This window comes from Eleutherodactylus coqui, chromosome 1, assembly GCF_035609145.1.
Source record: "Eleutherodactylus coqui strain aEleCoq1 chromosome 1, aEleCoq1.hap1, whole genome shotgun sequence".
Lineage (NCBI taxonomy): Eukaryota > Metazoa > Chordata > Amphibia > Anura > Eleutherodactylidae > Eleutherodactylus > Eleutherodactylus coqui.
The window spans coordinates 236,954,171-236,979,189 of record NC_089837.1 but is presented as its reverse complement, the minus strand read 5'-3'; the positions used below and the strand labels follow the sequence as shown (position 1 = coordinate 236,979,189).

Below are 25,019 nucleotides of genomic sequence, written 5' to 3'. Positions count from 1 at the left end.
CTCCAACCGGGCATGGTCGTGTGTGACAACGGCCGTAACCTGGTGGCGGCTCTGCAGCTCGGCAGCCTCACACACGTGCCATGCCTGGCCCACGTCTTTAATTTGGTGGTTCAGCGCTTTCTGAAAAGCTACCCACGCTTGTCAGACCTGCTCGTAAAGGCGCGCCGGCTCTGCGCACATTTCCGCAAGTCCCACACGGACGCTGCCACCCTGCGCACCCTGCAACATCACTTTAAGCTGCCAGTGCACCGACTGCTGTGCGACGTGCCCACACGGTGGAACTCTACGCTCCACATGTTGGCCAGGCTCTATGAACAGCGTAGAGCTATAGTCGAATACCAACTCCAACATGGGCGGCGCAGTGGGAGTCAGCCTCCTCAATTCCTTTCAGAAAAGTGGGCCTGGTTGGCTGACATCTGCCATGTCCTTGGTAATTTTGAGGAGTCTACCCAGGTGGTGAGCGGCGATGCTACAATCATTAGCGTCACCATTCCTCTGCTATGCATCTTGAGAAATTCCCTGCAAACCATAAAGGCAGCTGCTTTGCGCTCGGAAACGGGGGCGGTGGAAGACAGTATGCCGCTGGATAGTCAGGGCACCCTCCTGTCTATTTCTCAGCGCGTACAGGAGGAGGAGGAGGAGCATGAGGAGGATGAGGAGGAGGGGGAAGAGACAGCTTGGCCCGCTGCTGACGGTACACCGGCTGATTGCCTGTCATCCTTTCAGCGTGTATGGCCTGAGGAGGAGGAGGAGGAGGATCCTGGCAGTGATCTTCCAAGTGAAGACAGCCATGTGTTGCGTACAGGTACCCTGGCACACATGGCTGACTTCATGTTAGGATGCCTTTCTCGTGACCCTCGCGTTGCACGCATTCTGGCCACAACGGATTACTGGGTGTACACACTGCTCGACCCACGCTATAAGGAGAACCTGCCCACTCTCATTCCCGAAGAGGAAAGGGGTTCGAGAGTGTTGCTATACCACAGGACCCTTGCGGACAAGCTGATGGTAAAATTCCCATCCGACAGCGCTAGTGGCAGAAGGCGCAGTACCGAGGGCAAGGTAGCAGGGGAGGTGCGGAGATCGAGCAGCATGTACATCCCAGGCAGTGCAACAGTCTTTAAGGGCCTGGACAGCTTTATGGCTCCCCACCAAGACTGTGTCACCGCTCCCCAGTCAAGGCTGAGTCGGCGGGAGCACTGTAAAAGGATGGTGAGGGAGTACGTAGCCGATCGCACGACCGTCCTCCGTGACGCCTCTGGCCCCTACAACTACTGGATGTCGAAGCTGGACACGTGGCCTGAACTCGCGCTGTATGCCCTGGAGGTGCTTGCTTGTCCTGCGGCTAGCGTCTTGTCAGAGAGTGTGTTTAGTGTGGCTGGGGGAATCATCACGGATAAGCGTACCCGCCTGTCAACCGACAGTGCCGACAGGCTAACACTCATCAAGATGAACAAAGCCTGGATTTCCCCAGACTTCTCTTCTCCACCAGCGGACAGCAGCGATACGTAAGCATTACGTAGGCTGCACCCGCGGATGGAAGCTACGTTCTCTCTCACCATCCAAAACGGTGCTTCATCAATCTGTGTCTAATATTCCTCCTCCTCCTCCTGCTCCTCCTCCTGAAACCTCACGTAATCACGCTGAACGGGCAATTTTTCTTAGGGCCACAAGGCTCACTCATCTAATTTTTCGAAACAATTTTTATATGTTTCAATGCTCTTAAAAGCGTTGAAACTTTAACTTGAACCAATTTTTCATTAAACTGGGCTGCCTCCAGGCCTAGTTACCACTTAAGCCACATTAACCAAAGCGATTAATGGGTTTCACCTGCCATCTTGGTTGGGCATGGCCAATGTTTACTGAGGTACATTAGTACTGTTGGTACACCAATTTTTTGGGGCCCTCACCTACAGTGTAATCATAGCAATTTGTATGTTCTTCGCCTGTACTCATGGTACAGAAGTGTGTGTGGGGTTGGCCTACACTTTAGCTACATAAATGTAACTTGGGCCTTGGCTATACTAAGGCTACTGAAATGGAACTAAGGCTGCGCTCCCACTATACTGCTGCTTCAGAATTGTTACTGGGGCCTGTCTTGAGTGCTACTATTGCTGACATGGAACGAAGACTGCGCTCCCGCTATACTGCTGCTTCGGAATTGTTACTGGGGCCTGTCTTGAGTGCTACTATTGCTGACATGGAACGAAGACTGCGCTCCCGCTATACTGCTGCTTCGGAATTGTTACTGGGGCCTGTCTTGAGTGCTACTATTGCTGACATGGAACGAAGACTGTGCTCCCGCTATACTGCTGCTTCGGAATTGTTACTGGGGCCTGTCTTGAGTGCTACTATTGCTGACATGGAACGAAGACTGCGCTCCCGCTATACTGCTGCTTCGGAATTATTACTGGGGCCTGTCTTGAGTGCTACTATTGCTGACATGGAACGAAGACTGCGCTCCCGCTATACTGCTGCTTCGGAATTGTTACTGGGGCCTGTCTTGAGTGCTACTATTGCTGACATGGAACGAAGACTGCGCTCCCGCTATACTGCTGCTTCGGAATTGGTACTGGGGCCTGTCTTGAGTGCTACTATTGCTGACATGGAACGAAGACTGCGCTCCCGCTATACTGCTGCTTCGGAATTGTTACTGGGGCCTGTCTTGAGTGCTACTATTGCTGACATGGAACGAAGACTGCGCTCCTCCTATAATGCTGCTAGTGATATGTTAGTGGGGCCTGTCCTAATGCTACGGCTGAAATGTTACGAATTATGGGCTCTGCCTATACCGCTGCTAATGGTATGTCTCTGGGGTGTGGAAACAGAGGCTTCCCAAAGACATGATGGCGGCGAGGCCATTTCCCACCAACGCGGTTACTGTTAAGGTGCATATAACCACAGACACGTGGAGAGGACACGTAGTGCCTCAAAAACATCCCCCTCCTCCTCCAACAGGGAAAACATTCTTGGCAAATGCCTTTGCATTGGTTCGTCTGGTGGCAGTCCAAGAATTTCACCTTTACCGACACTACAAGAGAGCCCCCCCACCATCCCCCCGCCACGGCCCACTTAATCCTGGCCACATTCCGAAAACCAACAAAATAAAACCGCGCTACTAGGTCCGCAGTCACCACCACATTACCACCAACGCGGTTACTGTTAAGGTGCATATAACCACGGACACGTGGAGAGGACACATAGTGCCTCAAAAACATCCCCCTCCTCCTCCAACAGGGAAAACATTCTTGGCAAATGCCTTTGCATTGGTTCGTCTGGTGGCAGTCCAAGAATTTCACCTTTACCGACACTACAAGAGAGCCCCCCCACCATCCCCCCGCCACGGCCCACTTAATCCTGGCCACATTCCGAAAACCAACAAAATAAAACCGCGCTACTAGGTCCGCAGTCACCACCACATTACCACCAACGCGGTTACTGTTAAGGTGCATATAACCACGGACACGTGGAGAGGACACGTAGTGCCTCAAAAACATCCCCCTCCTCCTCCAACAGGGAAAACATTCTTGGCAAATGCCTTTGCATTGGTTCGTCTGGTGGCAGTCCAAGAATTTCACCTTTACCGACACTACAAGAGAGCCCCCCCACCATCCCCCCGCCACGGCCCACTTAATCCTGGCCACATTCCGAAAACCAACAAAATAAAACCGCGCTACTAGGTCCGCAGTCACCACCACATTACCACCAACGCGGTTACTGTTAAGGTACTTATTACCAGTCTGACTGGGGCATGCAGACACCTTGACAGAATGAATAGTGTGTGGCACATAGGTTCCCCATTGCTATGCCCACGTGTGCAGCTCCTGATGGCGGTGGCACAGGATTCTATTTCTCATTGCTTCTGTACAGCATTGTGGGCTATCGCCCCGCCCCTTTTAAAGAGGGTCGCTGCCTAGCCGTGCCAACCCTCTGCAGTGTGTGCCTGCGGTTCCTCCTCATGGCAGACGCACTTCTAAATAGACATGAGCGTGGTGTGGCATGAGGGCAGCTGAAGGCTGCGCAGGGACACTTTGGTGTGCGCTGTGGGGGGGAGGGGGGGCAGTTGGTCAGCATGTAACCCAGGAGAAGTGGCAGCGGAGTGTCATCCAGGCAGTGATTGTGCTTTGTTGTAGCTAGTGTGGTGCTTAGCAAAGGTATGCCATGCTAATGAGGGCTTTTCAGAAGTAAAAGTTTTTGGGAGGGGGGGGGGCCCCACTCTTGCCGCTATTGTGGCTTAATAGTGGGACCTGTGAACTTGAGATGCAGCCCAACACGTAGCCCCTCGCCTGCCCTATCCGTTGCTGTGTCGTTCCCATCACTTTGTTGAATTGCCCAGATTTTCACACATGAAAACCTTAGCGAGCATCGGCGAAATACAAAAATGCTCTGGTCGCCCATTGACTTCAATGGGGTTCGTTATTCGAAACGAACCCTCGAACATCGCGGGAAGTTCGTTTCGAATAACGAACACCCGAACATTTTGGTGTTCGCTCATCTCTAATAGATAGATAGATAGATAGATAGATAGATAGATAGATAGATAGATAGATAGATAGATAGATAGATAGATAGATAGATAGATGTTATAGATTGGTATAACTTATATAATTGTTATACCTAATATACCTAATGATAAATATCTGCCCCCCTTCCTGATTAGAAGGTCCAAGGCCTGAGGATTGTGCATGCACGGAAGAATCACACTGAAACCTGCTGTTCAGCTAAATGAAACTTCTTTATTCTAATCAAGCTGCATTAGGTTTTATAGACAGTGTGCATGGTTAATACGTCATGAAGTACGAATCTGTAGCTGATTGGTTATTGCTTTGAAGGGGTTTCTCCCTCCAGGGAACTAAGGTCATCATCTCGAAATTCCTGTAGTAGGAAGTCACCATACTGAGTAAATTGTTAGGAACATGGTGGGAGGGGAGCGAGTAGTCAGCACTTTCAGACAGGAAGCTGTGTTAGTAGTAGAGGAGAGGCACATATTTGCAATAGGCATTTTACTTAGTTTATTACAATCCTCCCTTAAAATGACTATTTTATCTGTCCCTAATTCTAAAGACCTATCCACCTCCCCCGATATGCCTTTCTTGAACACTTCTGCGGCCCTTTTGACAACCCATGGCTTATCCATGGGCTCGCAGAATCACTGTCTTGGCATATCAAATGATCAGGTGCTTTCCTTAAGGTTTAAATGTATTATAATTGCTTAGGGGAAAGAGTTTTTAGGATTTCTCATGATCCTCTGGACTCTCCATGTTCATCAGTGTCGGCGAAGCATTGTCCACAGCCTTCTCAAGGAGTTTCTTTAGGCAGAGTAGTACACAGCAGACTATGATGGCAAGGACAATCAGAATTACAAGTATGGTTATACCTACCTGAGCCAGCATTCTCTGCCACCAACTCATCCAACTAAAGTATTGGTCCCGTGGGTCATTTACACCTCAGTTTTTCTTTAGCTCCACTGACACGTCCTTTAGCTTTCTGATGGCTAAAGTTACTTTACCGTTTGGTTCTGTGTTGTTGGGAATGTATGTGCAGCAGGAACCCCCTATCATTTTACATACCCCTCCTTTCTCTGCTATGATCATCTCTAAGGCCATTCTACATTGGAAAATCATGGAGGAGGTCGGTCCTATCTGGTTCACTAGTCCCTGTAGGGCATCTTTGGTGACCTCAAAGGTAGGGTCAGCTATAACTATCATGCTATTCGAAGTCTGCATCCTACTGCGTAGGGTGTTGGCTACAGGTGTAGCACTGGGGGAAGGTTTCCACTCGGGGGTGTCCGTCATGTTCCCTAGTTTTCATTTCCTGAGGGGATAGTCTGAGCCCACCCCTATATTGGTTCCAAACAAATATATTCCGGGATCCCCAAGGCTCGAAATTTCTATTGTTAGAGTGAGGGGCATGCTGAAGTCGGATCTTCCGATGTGGAGGCATCTGACAGTCTTGAGTAGGGTCATGCGACTAATTAAGGATTTCCCATTTCTGTCTTTCTTGTTAAGGCACCTTGTGGTTTGTAGCCCCAGTCTGTCCCAAATAGCTACAGTCCTGTCCCCAGTAAGAATCCATGATGCATATGCATATTATACCAGCATATCCGTTATACTGTCACGAAGCATGAGGACAGGGGCTAGGTCACAATAATCAAAGGAGAATGTGGCTACATGGGTGTTGGATGAATTGTACCAGAATGTAACCGTACCCTCGTATGCCATCGACCAGGTGTTCCAGTTCCTATCCTTTTCTCTTGTGACACCTGGTCACAAGAGAAAAGGATAGGTCGATGGCATACTCCCTGAACAGCCCCAGTAGTAGAAGGTAATATAGCATAATTATGCTTGCTCTTCAGGAGGCAGAACCTTCTTGCAATGGGAGGCGTGGATCCAGGAGCTCTTTCCGTCTAGTTTCACTGACATGGCTGTTCCCTACCAGGTGCTACTCACTAGAGATGAGCAAGCACGCTCGGGAAAGTCAGTTACTCAAGCGAGCAACGCTCTTCTCGAGTAACTGCCTTCTCCTCTGAGCATGCTCAGGGGGTGAGCGGGGGGGGGGGGGGGTAGCGGGGGAGAAAGAGAGAGCTCTCTCACTCTCCCCCCCGCTCCCCTCCTGCCCCCCGCTGCCCCTCAAGCACGCTCAGAGGAGAAGGCAGTTACTTGAGAAGGGCGATGCTCGCTTGAGTAACTGACCTTCCCGAGCATGCTTGCTCATCTCTAGTTGCTAGCACCTGGTAGGGAACATCGTATTTAGGTTCAAGGGAGTGCTTTCTAACAAATTTCTTCACATAGACCCAATCGCTGGGGAGCAAGTCATGGGTCCCCGTGTCAGTCTCTGGATCTGGAAGGGAAGTAAACACTCCAAAATATACATTAGTTAAGTGTTTTCTGAGAGCAATAACAGAGTTTGTCAAGCTACCATGCTGCATCTGGAGTTATCACGGTAATTCTAACCTTGGAGCTGAGTGACCCAAAAAGTACCTCATATGGGCTGAGGCCTATTCTGTCAGGTCTGTACCTTACAGAGAAGAGTACCAGGGGGAGGCACTCGGTCTATGGTCTATTCAGCTCTGCCTTGGCCTTCTGGATCGTGGTTTCTAAGGTATTATTTAAACTTTTCTGCTTTACCACTGCTTTGTGGATGGTACGGAGCATAAAAGGCCAGTTCTACCCCCAAAACCTTCATTATGTTCTGTATCACTTCTCCCGTGGAGGGATTACCTCTGTCACTCTCAGTTGTCTCCAGTACTCTGTACCTGTTTACCACCTCAAAGATCAGTTTTTGGTGGTGGCGCTTGTGAGCGGGTATGCCAGTCTGGCTACCCTGAGAACGGGTCTAGGCAGACCAGAACAAACTCGTACCTGCGCACCGTTGACAGTTGGAAGTAGTTTACTTGGAGACGCTGAAAAGGGTAGTCAGCATGAAAGGTGAACTGCATCAGAGCCTATACAGACCTACCTACGTTGTTCTGTGCACAAATCAGGCAGCCCTGTGTGTGTTTGGCTGTTGTGACGCTAAATCCTGGTGCAGACGAGTGACTAGCAACCACATCTGTCATAGCTGTTTTTGACCGGTGTGTATTTTCATGGGGCTTGGACCCATGATAGGATTGGTGCCTGTGGGAGACAAAGCTTGCTGGATACCATCCATTTATCTCCAGTTGTCTCTCTGCCCCTCTTGCTGGTTCCCATTGTTCCTTTTCCCCCCTTAAATTGCCTGCTTTATAACTGCATCAAAAGGTCATAATCCACCAGGAGTGTCGCCTGAGGGGGTACCTGTACCTCCCCAACCCCTGAAGGATCAAGTCTGGGCTGTCTTCACAGCCTGATCAGCCAGGTGATTTACGATTGCCTCTTTTGTGCCATCCTTGGAATGGCCTTTTGTTGCAATTTCCGGCTACTCTCTCAGGCAGTAAGAGGGCTTCCAGTGCTAATCAGTGCTGGAACACATTTTCTGTTTTTAATTGCCTTTTTCAAGAATGACCTTGCTCTCCAGATGGGTCCATAGTCATAAGCAATGCCATTGGCATAGCGGGAGTCTGTGAAGACGTTAGCCGCGTTCTCGTGAGCATGAGGTTCGGATTTGACTACATCATGTATGGAGAGTACAACATAACCTGTCTAGAACCTGCCTTCTTTACCATACCTCGATCCATCCACAAAAAGTCCAAAATCAGGGTTATCTAATAACTGAGTAACATGCGGGCCATTGCCAGCCATCCAGTCTGTGGAATACGGTTGGAGGGGGGTGGTTGTGCGAGTAGTTAATCAGCACTTTCAGACAGGAAGCTGTGTTAGTAGAAGTAGAGAAGAGACACATATTTGCAATAGACATTTTACTTAGTTTATTACAATCATAGATAGATAGATATTCTGATGTAAATATTTTAGGCTGTCAGACATTTTTTGTGTGTCTCAGCATCCATTTTTATATTAGCCCTTTCGGTATGCTGGCTGTATGGTGGCTATTGTATGTAGTTAGCTAGCATTGGTAATTTGTCAGGACCCTGGGAAAGCTGAATTAATTCAATGTTCTAAGCTGCCCCTTCCTCCCTTGCAGCTGTACAGGTCTTGTGATGTACAGGAAACTCTTTGTTCCACTGGCCATAAATCTAGCTAATGACAAGGTAATGCTAATTTGAAGGTGGAGTGACACCTTCGTCAGTTCACACAGACAAAGTAGTGCCAAGATTTTTAGTAAGAGAATCTTTTACTAAAGGTTATTGGGTCATCCGAAGGTCCTAGCCCAATATGAAATATATTTTCAGAATTAGGCAGCCCAGCCAATTAAAACACATTGTCTGTACTTGTGCTCGAGTCAGCAGCTCTCTTCCCTGGGCCATCCAGAATTTGGGCAGTTCCTTGCTGAAACCCAGCCTTATTCTATGTTTTCCTGCTCCTGCTAAATCCACTTCTTGTTTTCCTGTTCTGGCTCCACCCTGATACTAATAAGGGCTTCCTATAAAAGCCTGACTGTGCCTAAGATCTAGTGTGTCATTATTGTGCTCCACCACCTTGATCAAGCTTCTTTTCCTCCTGCTCCTCTCCGATTGTACTGATAGCTCCCTGCTGCTGACCTCTGGCTTCCATTTGACCATGCTTTTGTCTCATCCCATTGTACTGCATGCCATAACTTTCCAATAATGACTCCCGCTGCGGGGAGCAGGGGGGAGAGCTGTCAGTTCTCTGCGGTGAGCCTATCTGACTGATAGGCTCACCGTGGAGAATCAAGGCATGTTGAGATTTGAATCACGTGAGCAGATAATTGCTACGATTCTCCGCTCGTGGACAGCGGGGTTGTGCTTTCCAATGCTATGGAAAGTGTTCACTGTGTTACACCCGGCCGGATTATCGCCGCGGGTAATGCAATGAACTATCACCCATGCATAGGCAGCATTACAAGGAGGCTCTAATTGTAAAATAGCAGGTGTCCTAATAAAGTGTCCATTTAGTGTATGATATTAAGTAGTGGCAACAAGTGCAGCACCAACCACTTCAAGAGATATTAAGAAATTAAATATCACAGAATTTGGATATATTTAGACTAAAAACGAAAAATTATGTTTGAGGACCATTCACTTTAGGCTTAATATGAAGATAACAGAACTCTAGGATGCATCTTCTTCTTTGAGGTCCCACAAAACGTTGATTGGCAGATCTCCTATCTTCGCTTTGTAGACTTTATCAAACATCTCGCTTTGTGCCACCGTCATCATATTTTTCCAGTCACCAACAGCCCCTAGTAAAGAGTATAAAGAAGCTGAGCCAGTGGATTTCTGTATGAGTAATACAGTTAAGAAAATCAGATTAAAGTACACATTCTTACCAGCATCTTATGAAACAGATTCCAGTGACATTTTTTTTAGCAAGGGTACTTACAGCTATTATATTTTCCTTCAATAGATGTAATGAATGCTAATACAGATATCCAGCGGTAATTGATAGACACTTAACACACAGCAAAGGAGAGCATTCCCAGGAAATATGTATGTATACTTCTATGTATCAGTTTAAAATGGAGCATTTGGACATATTTCCCTTTAATATCGTATAAATACTGTTTACACAATCCGGCAACTAACCAGCATGGTTCCTTATTAGAGATGAGCGAACGTACTCGTTACGAGTACTTACGCACCCGAGTACCGCCATTTTCGAGTACTTCAGTACTCGCGCGCAAAGATTCGGGGGGCGCCGGGGGGCAGGGAGAGGTGTGGCGGTGCGGGGGGTAGCAGCGGGGAACAGGGGGGAGCCCTCTCTCTCTCCCTCTCCCCCCCACTCCCCACTGCTACCCCCCGTGCCGCCACGGCGCCCCCCGAATTTTTTCGCCCGAGTACGGAAGTACTCGGAATTCGCGGTATTCGGGCGAAAAAGGGGCGTGGCTGAGCACGTTCGCTCATCTCTATTCCTTATATCAGTGCTGGGATGCCAACTGCCAGGTTGGTAAAGGAAGTGACTGCTGTCAATATTGTTGTATTTTTTTCCCACCAAGCCTGTCTGTCATTAGAAATGAGTAGGGCCACATTCAGACGGCCATATGTGAGTTGCTCCTGAGATTCTCAGGCTCAACTTGCATTAAACTGCACTCCGAGAACAGTAAGCATGGATGTGCAGTCTCCTGCACTTTGGACAGCACACAAATAGAATCTAGTGCGCAAGCTTTTACTCATCCTTATGCAAGTAGCCTGATTCTCAGGCACAACTCACATCAGTCAGCACATGGATAGCTCATCCCTGTGCTGTTTAATGCGCGGGAGATCGCACGTTGACATGTACTATTGTCATATGAAAATCGGACAAAAATTGCCCATGCTGGGATTTTTTTTACTGGGACTATAAGTACAAAAAAAACTGTCTTTTTGCATACACCTATTTAAATACTATTTCTGCTTGATTTTCTGGTCCAAAAATTTTATGGAAAAAAAGGCCATGCAAGAGACACCGATCACAAACTAAAATGTTTCTACACAAATACACTGAGCATGGGAAACAAACAAGGAGAATTGGAGCTCCTAACACAGTGAGAGCAATATGATGTCATAGACATCACGGAAACTTGGTGGAATGAGACACATGATTGGAATACAAGGCTTGAAGGATACAACTTATCTATAAGAAAAAGGCCTAATAAAAAGGGAGGGGGTATTGCGTTGTATGTTAGGAAAACATACCTCTCTACGGAGATTCAAGCTTCAGAGCATGATAGCTCTGTAGAAACTGTTTGAGTAAGAATACAAGTAGAGATCAACAGAAAGGACACTCTTTCTACATCAGATGGCCAAGTTCTCAAAAACGTATGACATAGTGGTCATGGGAGATTATAACTATCCAGAAATTTGTTGGGAATCTCTGTCAGAAAAAATTCTAATATTCTTTTGTGGACAACTTTATCTTCTAAAAGGTAGAAGATAAAACAAGGGGATCTGTGACCTTGGACCTAATTCTTACCAACAAGAATGAAATGGCTGAGGAAGTAAGCGTGGTTGGGACCTTAGGAGGCAGTGATCTTGCTATCCTTGAATTTTGGATAAGAAGGGGAGGAAGACCTGAAAAGACTCACCCCTCAGGGTTGAATCTCAGAAAGAGGGTAGGAAGGATCCAATGGCTGGATGTTCTTAAGGACAGAAAGGACAAAAAGGTTGGGAAATATTGTGAAATGAGATTCTCAAGCACAATTGTTAACAATTAGAGATGAGCGAGCATACTCGATAAGGCAAACTACTCGAGCGAGTAGTGCCTTATTCGAGTACCTGCCCGCTCGTCTCTAAAGATTCAGCTGCCGACGCGGGTGACTGGTGAGTTGTGACGGTGAGCAGGGGGGAGCGAGGGAGAGAGAGAGATCTCCACGCCCCCTGCCGGCACCCAAATCTTTAGAGACGACCGGGCAGGTACTCGAATAAGGCACTACTCGCTCGAATAGTTTGCCTTATCGAGTATGCTCGCTCATCTCTATTAACAATCCCTAAAAGAAGAAGGAAGAATGGGAAGCATTTAAACAGACCAATATGGATAAGCATAGAACTTACACACATGTTAAAAAGGAAGAAAAATATGTTTAGCAAATAGCAAGAAGGGGAAATATCTAAAGAAGAATATAATTCAATCTGCAGAAACTGTAGGGCAAATGTCAGAAAAGCTAAAGCTAAAAATGAATTGAGGCTTGCAACACAGGTTAAAATCAATGAAAGCAATTTTGGGATATGTCAAAAGCAAAAGAAAAGTCAAAGATGCTGTAGGATGTTTAGGATGTTTACAGGATGAAAATGGTGAATTGGTTAAAAATTATGTTGAGAAGGACGAACTTTTAAATTGCTATTTTGGATCTGTTTTCTCTCAGAAAGTAGATGTAACATCAACTGATCTTTCCTGTGATATTAGGGGAATAAAAGAATGCAGGCTATATATAAGCAGAGAGATGGTGGGGGAACACTTAACTAACTTAAATAAATTCAATTATTGAGGTCCAGATGAATTACATCCTAGATACTAAAAGAAACAGCAGAGGTAATTGCTGAACCACTTGCTATAATCTTTAAAAATTCCTGGAGAACAGGAGAAGTCCCAGAAGATTGGCTGCAGGCAAAAGAAGGTGGAACCAGGAAACTACAGATCTGTGAGCCTGACTCTATATACAAGGAAAGATCTTTGAACAAATTATAATTTGTAATAATTATTAAACAGCATATATGCAAGTACTTGGATGAAAATGGAGTAATTACCAAGAGCCAGCATGGTAGACTAATCTAATTTCCTTCCATGACAGAATCACCGACTGGGTTGATCAGGTAAATGCAGTAGATATAGTATATCTTGACTTTAGTAAAGCTTTTGACAAAGTATCTCATACCATCCTTATTGAAAAAATGACCGAACATGGGATTGACAAGGAAACTCTTAGATGGATTCACAACTGGCTGAGTGATACTCAAAGAGTAGTCATAATTGGCTGCACATCCATTTGGAAGAATGTGTCAAGTGGAGTACCACAAGGTTCAGATATCATGTGAGGTAATGATCCCTCTCTTAGTATTCCAAATGAGGTCTGACTAAGGAATAGGTGTCCAGTTCTGGGAACCCCACTTAAAAAGAGACATAGACAAACTGGAGCAGGTTCAGAGAAGAGCTACCAGAATGCTGAGCGGTCTGTAAACCATGTCCTATAAGGAATGGTTAAAAGCTCTGGTAATGTTTAGCTTGCAAAAAAGAAGGCTGAGAAGAGACTTAATAGCTGTCTACAAATATGTGAAGGCCTGTCACAGTGCCTGAAAAGAAGGAGACACAGATTAAATATTAGAAGAAAAAAAATTGACAGTGAGGGTGATCAATCAGCGGAACAAGTTGCCACCGGAGGTGGCGAGTTTTCCTTCAATTGAGTTCTTCAAAAAGAGACTGGGCAGACATCTGTCTGGGATGATTTTGTGATCCTGCATTGACTAGGGGGATGATTCTTCAGAGGAAAGTGTGGACTTCATTCACCTAGGAGATAAGCCATTGTCAGAGTTTTCTGGAAACAGTTTATACCACACTAGCCAGCTGTGATCCAACCTATATAGAAACATTGACAGGCGACCACGTCAGCTTAAGTCCTAGATTGGTGGAGATTTAAAAGGTAAGTGCTGTTTTTTTATTTTTTATATTTTCAGATTTTTTTTTTAATTCTCAAACAATCCCTTCCATTTAAATTTACCTTTACGTAGAAAATTTCCTTTAGTATGGTCTAATAAATCATTTGGAAAAAAAAGTATAATTAGCAAGAGGATCTTCTTTCATGTTCTTAAAAGTTGCTTTTTCCACCACAGTGTCTATGTCTTTCTCATTGAGCTTTATATCCACAAATTTGCATATTTTCAGTACAGCAGATCGAAGGTCCTGAAACAGACATTATATATTAACCACAAAACACGCAGGTATAAGAATAAGAAATGTAGTTCTATAATTGCCAGCACCATCATTAACCCCTTAAGGACATGGCCTATTTTGGGCTTAAAGACGCAACGATTTTTGGCGGATTTTCATCTCAATTTTTCAAAAGCCATAACTTTTTTACTTTCCGTCGACGTGGCGATATAAGGGCTTGTTTTTTGCGTGGCGAACTATAGTTTTTATCGGCGGCATTTTTGGGTACATAGACTATATCGTAAAACGTTTATTTTTTTTTTTATGATAACAGGGAGAGAAAACGCATCAATTCAACCATAGATTTTTTTTTTACAGCATTAATTATGCAGCATAAATTACACAATCCATTTTTTATGCAGGTCGGTACGGTTACAACGATACCAAAATTCTTATATTTTTTTAGTTTTCTTCACTTTTCTGCAATAAAAACCCTTTTTTTGTAAATCTTTTTTTTTTTCTAAATCGCTGAATTCAAAGTCCTGAAACTTTTTTATTTTTCTATGTGCGGAGCTCTATGAGGGCTTATTTTTTGCAAGATGAGCTGTAGTTTTTATTGGTACCATTTTGGGCAACATACAGCTTTTTTGATCACTTTTATCGCATTTTTTGGGAGGCAAAATGCTAAAAATTTGCATTTTGCCTGTTTTTTTTTACGCTTTTTGCAGTGCAGAATAAAAAGTATATTCAACTTATTGGACACGTCGTTACGGACGCGTCGATACCAAATATGTACCGTTTAAATTTTTTTTACCTTTTTTTATGCTAATATGAGAAAAAGCATATAAAAGGTTTTTTGTAACATTTTTCTTTTTTTTACACTTTTATTATTTTTTTTTACACCATCTATGTCCCTCTGGAGGACGTAAAGCACAGCACCGATGAGCGCTGTGATATGGCATGGCAGGGGTTCTGTTCTGCCATGCCTTATCGCTTATACAGCGATCATAGGCTCTGGCAACACAGGATGCCGGTATCTGGCGTCCTGTTGCCATGGCAACAGGCCGGGCTCTCTGCGATTATATCGCGAGAGCCTAGCAACTTCAGAGAGAGAGCGCGCTCCCTCTGTGAACCCTTCCCATGCCGCGATCTACATAGATCGTGGCAGTGAGGTGTTAACAGCGGGGGGGCGCATCTCTGATGCACCCCCGCTGTTGCAGCGGGAGGCCGGCTGTGACTGACAGCCGGCTGCCGCTGCGGGATAGCGCGAGAGCAGTCATGATCTTTCGCTATGCCTATGACATAAGTGTATGTCATTTTGCGGGAAGTAACCCACTCCCATGACATACCCTTACGTCATGGGGAAGGAAGGAGTTAAAGGGGTTGTCCCGCGAAAGCAAGTGGGGTTATACACTTATGTATGGCCATATTAATGCACTTTGTAATGTACATTGTGCATTAATTATGAGCCATACAGAAGTTATTCACTTACCTGTTCCGTTGCTAGCGTCCCCGTCTCCATGGTGCCGTCTAATTTCAGCGTCTAATCGCTCGATTAGACGCGCTTGCGCAGTCCGGTCTTCTTTCTTCTGAATGGGGCCGCTCGTGCCGGAGAGCGGCTCCTCGTAGCTCCGCCCCGTCACGTGTGCCGATTCCAGCTAATCAGGAGGCTGGAATCGGCAATGGAACGCACAGAGCCCACGGTGCACCATGGGAGAAGACCTGCGGTCCACCGTGGGTGAAGATCCCGGCGGCCATCTTCGCAAGGTAAGTAAGAAGTCACCGGAGCGCGGGGATTCAGGTAAGCACTATCCGTTTTTTTTTTTTAAACCCCTGCATCGGGTTTGTCTCGCGCCGAACGGGGGGCTATTGAAAAAAAAACAAACCCGTTTCGGCGCCGGACAACCCCTTTAAATATTGAGACATCTTCCAAGCCGGTTTTGTATCTATGCTAATTATAAGTCTTCTGTAATTACACCTTCTATGGCCAGTGCTGCAGCTATGAGAACAAGCATCAAGAGCCTGACTATTATCCCATCCACCCATCACTGTGCATGCAAAGATAGCTGTTAATCACTAAGTAGAAAAGCCCGGCAAGGAAATAAATGAATAAAATACAAATTATTCTAAATTTTTTCCTATTAAACTACATATCTATCAGCTCCCCAAATGTATAACAGGCTTCCCAGAGATATGCCTGCATGTACAATGATACAAGTTTCCATTAAAGCTTATGATCACATTTTGGCACCCTTTTACTGTTTATATTAAATCTATCCTTTGCTTTTAGAAGAAAAGTTGTCTTGGCACCAGAGAGGTGAAGTAATCTTACCTACCCTCCTTTGTTTTTTTTTGTTGGTGGTGTCTCCATCAATATGCCCGACACACCTTTCTAACTATCCGTGTTATGCCTTACTGATGTTGGATTGGAGCTGCTAGTGTAGGTCACTGGAGAATAGTCAAGACAGCCAGGAGTCGTTATCGGCAAGTCACGTATGCAGTACAAAGGGATGAGAGAGAAGTGTAGTCTAATGGAAGCCAGAGGTCAGCAGCAGGAGGTATTGGTACACAGTACAATGGGAGGAGATGGAAGTATGGTCAAACAGAAGCCAGACATCAGCAGCAGGAGGTATCGGTAGGCAGTACAATGGGAGGAGATGGAAGCATGGTCAAATAGAAGCCAGAGGTTAGCAGCAGGAGGTATCGGTACAATCATAGAGGAGCAGGAGGAAGAGGAGCTTGATCAGGTGGTGGATCACAATAATTACGTACTGGATCTGAGTCATGGTTAGGCTTTTATAGGAAGTCCTAATTAGTAGCAGTGTGGAGCCAGAACAGGGAGACAGGAAGTGGATTTAGCAGGAGCAAGGAAACATTAAACAAGGCTGTGTTTAAGCAAGAAACTATACAAATCCTGGATAGCCCAGGGGAGAGAGCTGCCCTGCTCTGACTAGAGCACAAAAGGTCCCTGGTTTGAGTGATGTGCACATTGCATTGGTAGTATTTCAATTGATGAGCTACACCTCATGTGATCATTTTGGTTAATCTGAAAGCAGCATGAAGTGCCTCAGATTACCAATATGCAATGTACTCCCAACAGTGAGTGAAGAGATATGGCTGCATCTTGGAAGAATGGAGAGGGGCCAGGAAGTGGCAAATATGCGAAGGAACAGTAAAAAGGCAAAGACAATTCTGGGATGTATTAATACAAGCATAGTCTAGATCATGTGAGGTTATTATCCCTCTCCACTCTTCCTTAGTCAGATCTCATTTGGAATACGGTGTCCAGTTCTGGGCACCCCAATTTAAAAAAGTAAAGAGAAGAAGCATTATTAATTATGAGGTAACATAGAAGCAGTACTTATGGTGGGGCACATAGAGGGGGCATTATTTATTGTGGAGGCACAGAAGGGCATTATTTCTTGTGGGCACTATTATCACTGTTTTGGGACACTATTAATATGAGGGGCACTAAGAGCAGCATTAGGGGTAGTGGCAAGATGGGTAGAGTGAACATAGGTTATTCATAACTGAAAGAAGAACTTATAGGGCCTAAATACAGCAGAAATGGGAAAGTGAACAACTGCAATCAGAGAGGATTCCATATGTGATCATTGAAGGTAACTGAACTACATTTGTAGTGGCCTCCAGAATAGTCACATTCATTTGTTCTGTCACACCTGTCTATGTGCTTGCAGAAGGCATAGAAGGTGCCATACATCAGAGAAACCTTGTTTCCCCCTTCTTCCTAAGCTAGAAGCATAGAGCTGGCAACAGCTTTCTGCATATTGGCTATATGTCATGCTCCACCAGTGCGGGAAGAGAGAGGGAGTGGAGGAGGAGTTAGAAGGGAGTTTTGAGGAAAGTTTGCAGTGAGCCATCGTCGGAGGTCATGTAACAGGAGTGCAGCAGAGAATACAGTGATAGATCAAGTCTTCAAGGGAAGCTAGGTCCTTTCTGCTCCCAAGCCTTACCAGCAGCGAGGAGAAAGAGTTTGAGGTCATCTTTCCACTAAAATAGTGAGTTAAACTAACCCGGTGAAATCAAAGCCAGGAATAATTCAGAGGCCATCTTAAACTCAAATCCAACACCTGCATCTTTCACTTCCAGTAAGCCCATTAGTTCGCAAGTACTGTGGGGATTTATTGCTGAGTAACCTCTAGGAACGCAGAGAGAGCGTTGAAGAAAAGTGTATGTTATTTCAAGTTTACTGCTTTCAACGTGTTCATCAATCGCATCATTGTCAGCACTGCTATAACTTCTGTATTGCAGCATTACTGTAGAAAGGGAATCTTGTTGATTGCAAAGCTTAAGTAAAACTGCGTGCCCCCAGTTTACTAAGAAAAGCTAACTGAACTCGTGCCAAGTTATTTCACCATCGTTCAACTTGGAGTTCAGATTGGAGTGCTGGCGTCACAAGTGACTAAACACAGTTCAGTTTAAACATATTCTTATACGTCATTTGTGCCACTGTGCAACAGCTAAGTAGAGCACCATTGCCACCATTGTTGGGAGAGATTGCACAGCCACCCGTGACAAACAACTTGCAATCCCTGTGGTCTCCCCCAATTTGGCACGCTTCGCTCAGCCGTTGCACATTCACTTTTCACTGCGTATAGCTGGAAATATTATTTGGTGACTGCATTATGTATAGGTATAGTAAAGCTGAGCCACTGTATCAGATCCCACCATGTTATAAAAGTTGTCTTACACTGTGTCCGATATGTATGGATCTATATGTAGGAATATATGTATACTTACTATCTAACCATCTTTTTTCTGGGGGTGGGGGAAGCATATGTGTTGTGCCCCTGATCTTTTAAGACTAGCAAAAACCTATGCCACTAGTGCTACATCAGTGGGTCACGTAAAAGGAATTTATAACCACCTTTATACTGCCTTCTCAGCATAAGGTAGTGACTGGCACAACAATGTTCATAATAAGTTTGTTACATATATCTAGGAAGTAATTTGTCAGAAACTTACATTTTATCAGAAGCAGCACACAGAGGACTACAGGAAGTAGTCCTTGATATTCATGAGCTTCAGACTAGCCCTACGCAACCCATCCTCCAGCCCCTGATTGATAGCTGCATGCTATTACTGTGCATAGAGATGCAGCTGTCAATCAGTGGCTGAAGGCTGGAGGATGCCTTGGATGAGGCAGATGGATGTTTCCTGCATTTCCGGTTGTTGCTGCTGAGATGTGAGTTTCGGACAAAATACTTTACTGATATAACAAATATATTGCTGCAATCAGCATGTCTGTCACTACCTTATGCTGCAGTCAGAGAGGGCAACGTAAAGGTGGTGACAGATTCCCTTTAAGAGAACCCGTGATGGAGCTGAGCGCTATGGCAGAACCACAGCCAGTGGACATGAAGAAAAGCTGAACTTTTTCACCAGGGTCCACGAGACTATAGCTAGACCCCACAATGCAACCTAAAGAAAACAATGCAGCTGGCCACAATCACATTGTAACTATAAAGGTATCTTCACATGGGGGGTGATTATCACATGAATCATCACTGGAAACCACTATGTAGAGCGATAGTCATCCCATGTGCACACAGACGCTGACAGGATATCGAGTGAGAAATCGCTTGCATGTTGGAGTTGCTTGGTTTTCAGCTTACCTACAATCCCAGCGACTGTCAGCATGTGTAACCAGGCAGTCATTCATCTATGAACGACTGCCTGTTGCAGTGAATGGAGGCAGTCGCCCAGACGAGATCTCCGACCGATCTGCCTCCATTCTGTGAACAACTATCACTCCTGTGTGAGAGCTTGGAGTGACAGTCGGTAGGACAGCTGTCAGGGCTTATGTGCCTGACCATCATCCCATTTAAAGCTATGGATACACTGCAGATTGAGAAAACTGTTATGGCAAGGGGGAGGAGCTCAAGGCAGATCATGAATAAGTGTCACTCATCATGTTAGGGTTGTGTAGGTCACACACTGGACGACTGTACAACCAGAACTATGAACGTAATTCTATGCTGGAAGAAAGGCTAACTACAAAAATGTATTATATTTACAAAATAATTTTATACACATTACATCCATATTTTAGTTGTAAAATGTAGTTTAAAGATGGATATAACCTTTAACATGCTTGTTGGACTGAGGAAATGGAATTAGGAATGACAACTGAGACAGATTTGCTGTGTTTGGCCATGAAGTCCTAACATAGATGTAAATTCCAAGTGGATGCCATAGTTGTCAAATTCACTTTATATACTGCACAGCTTGTTATTATCTAATAAACCAATAATTACCTTTTTCATTTCCTCATATGTCAAAAATAGTATGTTGAAATCTTCTTTGTGCGCGTACCAGCCGCTAATATGATCAAACCACGAGCCACCTATGACTGTAAAATAAGATTAAATGTATCATTATAAATGCAGAAAGTTTTCTAAACTTTGTGAATCCCTTTTACTTTAGAGCACTGTATGGTTTTAAGGGCCTAATGTGTTTGATTTTCAAAGTGCAGATTCACTTTTGCGGTTTCTGTCATTTGAGTGATAAGTGACAAACTTCAGATTGTCTGTTTGTCTGCAAGTACTATTACTGATACTGCAGGTATGCAGACGTCTGGTCTGAATGAATCCCCTTCTGTCGATCGTGTGCGGACACGTGAATCCAGGTCTTGTTTGCTGTTGAGCGTTATCCTTATCTGTGGTGTATGAGGAGTATATGTGGACATCTGTATGTTGAGTACCTATGTGGCTTATCTTACATCTGTCTAGTTCGGATGTACTCTTTCCTGCTTTCCAACTAGGGACACACTAGGCCCTTAGGTGCGAGGCGCAGGGCTGTTCTGTTGGGATGATCAGCCTAGCTGTAAATACGATCTACTCCCAGTTATATGTCTTGGTGTGACCCTTTTAGTAGTTCATTCGTTCAGGCCAGGTGGATGAGCTTTATATGAACATAACGCCACAAACGTCGATAGAGAGTGATTTACTGTCTCACTTTTACTGGAATCACATGTACACTGCTCAGTCCTGCTGTACAATATTCTTTTATGATGATGGTACTTCTCTGTCTGCTACAGAGAGTTAGGGCAAAGGATCTGCTGGTTTCTCCATGTGCAGTCCATATAGAAATACCGTAGCAGCAGTTTTTCCTTCAAGTGTAGAGAAAACTGAAAATTAGAGATACAGCCTGAAGAGGGGAAAACTGCTGATAAATACATCCCATTTAATGGCCATAATAGTGTTATAGCTTATGAAAACACGGCAGCTTATTCTGAAATGTCACCCATAAAGCTGGGCATGCTTTAAGGAGAAAGTGAGAGAGCTCAGTGATTGTGGTCATGCAGTGGATGGGCATCTGCTGTGCCACAGGGTACTGGTGTATTATTTTGCCACCGGAAATTAGGGCTGGCTAAATAATATAGCAAACTTGACATTTAGTAGTGCCCCCAGCTTCTGATTGGCTGGGGGCGTGTTTAATGCCCCAAGTGCTGTTGTCCTTCTGGGAGGACAGCAGCAAGAATGTGAGTGGCGGCGCTGGTACTACGAGCAGGAGGAAAGGCGGCAGAGCGTGAAGGAGGAGAGAACATTCCTTACTTTACATTAAAACTACTGTTGGGTCCAAAAGTTAATATAATTTAGTCTTTGTACACCACAGCATTGAATTGAAAAGCCATCAAGATGTGATTTAAGTGTAGACTTTCAGTATTAATTAAAAAGTGTTTAACATACATATAGAATTAAGTGTTTAGGAATTCTAACAATTTTTTACGTAGTTCCTCCATTTTCACAGACTCAAAATTAATTAGACAAAGTAACATAACAACTATAAATATGCCTGAATGCAAATAATTTACAGCCTGAAGTTTGGATCACAGGCACATCACCAAATGCTGAGTTTCCTCTCTTGAGATGCTGTAACAGGTGGGATGTTGTGATGGTGCCATGGTGACAGACCCTTCTCAATGATTTATGATCAATATACATGCAGGGCTCTAACCATAATTTCAAGAACTCCCACTCAGACTGGCAGCTGCTGGGATTCCACATCCTGCCTAATTCTGCCAGTATAGAAGTTGGTTAGTTTCACACAGTCAACACACCATACTGGGGCTTTACATCCTTTTAGGCCACAATAAAGGCACGGGGCAAAAGGTAAGTTTTCACTGTATAAGACCAGAGCAAATTAAATCATTTGACTTCCCTGGAAGGTCCTTAAATACAAATACAATATTATCCATTAAAAGGACAGGGTATCAATTAGGTTAACCCCTTACATTGCTTTGCTAGTCCTTTACTGCAGCGGTCTTCAGTTTTCTGCTTGTTTGTGGGTCTCTTTTCTGATTTTTTTAGCCAGTGAAAAGCCTGCTAAATCAGGTTGAGGTCAGAAGACTAAGTAATTGGAGAATTTTTTATTTATGGTTTTTCAGCCTAGTTGTGGTCTCCTATGTTTCCACTGACACCACTTTGGACCAGATATTTTTTTAGAGCACTACGATATAACGGGATATACCTTATTGTTTGTTTTTTTGCCTTCCTCTTGATCAACAAGGGGGAATAGGAGGTGGAAACAGGCTGAACTGGATGGACATTGTCTCCCTTCAGCCCAACATGCTTTGTCCTAAGTGAAAAGCCTGCTTAATCAGTCAGGGAATTTACTTTTTTTGATTTTTCAGCCTAGTTGTGGCCTCCTTCACTTGCATTGACACCACTTTGGCCCAGATATTGAGAGTTCTCATTAAAGGAGATGTCCCGAGGCAGCAAGTGGGGTTATACACTTCTGTATGGCCATAATAATGCACTTTGTAATATACATTGTGCATTAATTATGAGCCATACAGAAGTTATAAAAAGTTTTTTACTTACCTGCTCCGTTGCTAGCGTCCTCGTTCCCATGGAGCCGACTAATTTTCGCCCTCCGATGGCCAAATTAGCCGCGCTTGCGCAGTCCGGGTCTTCTCCTCTTCTCTATGGGGCTCCGTGTAGCTCCGTGTAGCTCCGCCCCGTCACGTGCCGATTCCAGCCAATCAGGAGGCTGGAATCGGCAATGGACCGCAGAGAAGCCCTGCGGTCCATGAAGACAGAGGATCCCGGCGGCCATCTTCAGCAGGTGAGTATGAAGACGCCGGACCGCCGGGATTCAGGTAAGCGCTGTGCGGGTGGTTTTTTTAACCCCTGCATCGGGGTTGTCTCGCGCCGAACGGGGGGGGGGGTTTAAAAAAAAAAAAACCCGTTTCGGCGCGGGACATCTCCTTTAACAGCTACCTAATGCAAATTCCACATCTTGACCTTTTATCTCTTTTAATCTCCTGTCTTCACCTGTTCCTGGAAGGAATATGCTACACCGGGCCATGAAAGTGTTCATTGCTCAAGTTTGTGAAAGAAACTATATAAAATACTGTAATGGTAATGCAATTTTTACTTAAATTGCTTGAAATAAAACTGAAAGTCTGCATTTCAATCATGTTGATGGCTGTGTTACTAATACATTGCAGTGGTGTACAGAGGTAAAGCTACGAAAATTGTGTTCTGTTCAAGTACTTCTGTATTTTTAATTTTGATGTTGTGCAGTATGGCTGAAAAATACGGAAATTTGAAAATGAAGCTTACAATATATTGTAATAGTAACGATGCTTCTCAGATTTAGTTTATATGATCATAAATCCCCATGGAATATAAAAATGAATGTAGAACTGAAGCTAACGTCACTACAGGTTGTAACCCCATGCAGTGAGCGATAGACATCATATTTTTGTGCCACTAAGTGCTGAGGGATTATATTGGAAACTAAAAAGATTTGATTGCTTTACATTGAGGAGTTTTACTTTGTACCTCATACTTTCAACAAAGGTCAAAATTTTCCTACTGAAATCCCCTTTTAAATGTATTTAGCTGCCCATGGTTTTACTTCAGATGACATCAGAGACTCCATTCAGGTGTTGTTGGCATCCATCATTTGATGGATCCATTGGAGCATTATGGGGTTCCTACATAAATAGAAACTGCAAAATAGAAGTGAACAGAGTCTGAAGGTTACTTGTAGGCTACATTGATATGTTTTTTTTTTTCCGCATATGTAATAGGAAATTGTATCTGTGTGATCAAGAACTGTAGTTTCCAGGAGTGAAACTCCAGCCCCACAGAATTCATTGTTTTTATAATGTTTTATAGAATGTGCTTATGCCTTTGTATTGTTTACAATATGACTATAAACATAGTAACATAGTATGTTAGGTTGAATGAAGACAATGTCCATCTAGTTTAGCCTGCATCGACCCCTTCCTTGTTGATCCAGAGGAAGGCAAAAAAAAAAACAAAAAACAGCGAGGCAGAGGGCAATTTAACTCATTTGGAGGAAAAAAATCCTTTCTGACTCCATAATGGCAGTCAGAATAATCAACATTTGGGTTCCTACCTAATTCCAGCCCCGCTGATCACCTAATGTTTATATTCTATAATATCATAAGCGCTCTAAAAAGAAGTCTAGTCCCCTCCTAAACTCCTCTATTGATTTTGCCATCAGCACCTCCTTAGGCAGAGTTCCACAGTTTCACTGCTCTTACAGTTAAGAACCCCCTTCTGTGTTGGTGATGAAACCTGCTTTCTTCTAGACGTAGAGGATGCCCTCTTGTTACAGTCCCAGTCCTGGGTATAAACAGATCATGGGAGAGATCCTTGTATCGTCCCCTCATGTATTTATACATAGTTATTTGATCGCCCCTTAGCCATCTTTTTTCCAGGGTAAATAATCCCAATTTGGATAGCCTCTCTGGGTAGTAAAGTCCTCCCATTCCATTTATTAATTTAGCTGCCCTTCTTTGGACCCCCTCAAGCACTGTAGCATCTTTCCTGAGCAGCGGTACCCAGAACTGTACACAGTATTCCATGTGAGGCCTGACAAGTGCCTTATATAGCAGAAGAATAATGTTCTCGTCCCTCGCCCCTATACCTCTTTTAATGCACCCTAAGATTTTATTTACATTTGCAGTGGCTGACTGGCATTGATTGCTGCAGTTAAATCTACAATCCTCTTGTACCCCCAGGTCTTTTCCCATATCATTTTTCCCTAGCAGTACCCCATTTAGTGTATGTTGGTGGCATCTATTACTCCTGCCCATGTGCAGAACCTTAGATTTAACAATATTGAACTTCATTTGCCATTTTCAGCCCAAACCCCCAACTTATCTAAATCAATTTATGCAAA

At 44.5% G+C, this 25,019-nt stretch overlaps 1 pseudogene; it reads right to left on the bottom strand.

The window, feature by feature from the left end:
• Window positions 1–9,510: 9,510 nt before the first annotated feature.
• LOC136611585 (amine sulfotransferase-like) overlaps window positions 9,511–25,019 on the bottom strand; it is a 32,056-nt pseudogene continuing 16,547 nt past the window's right edge.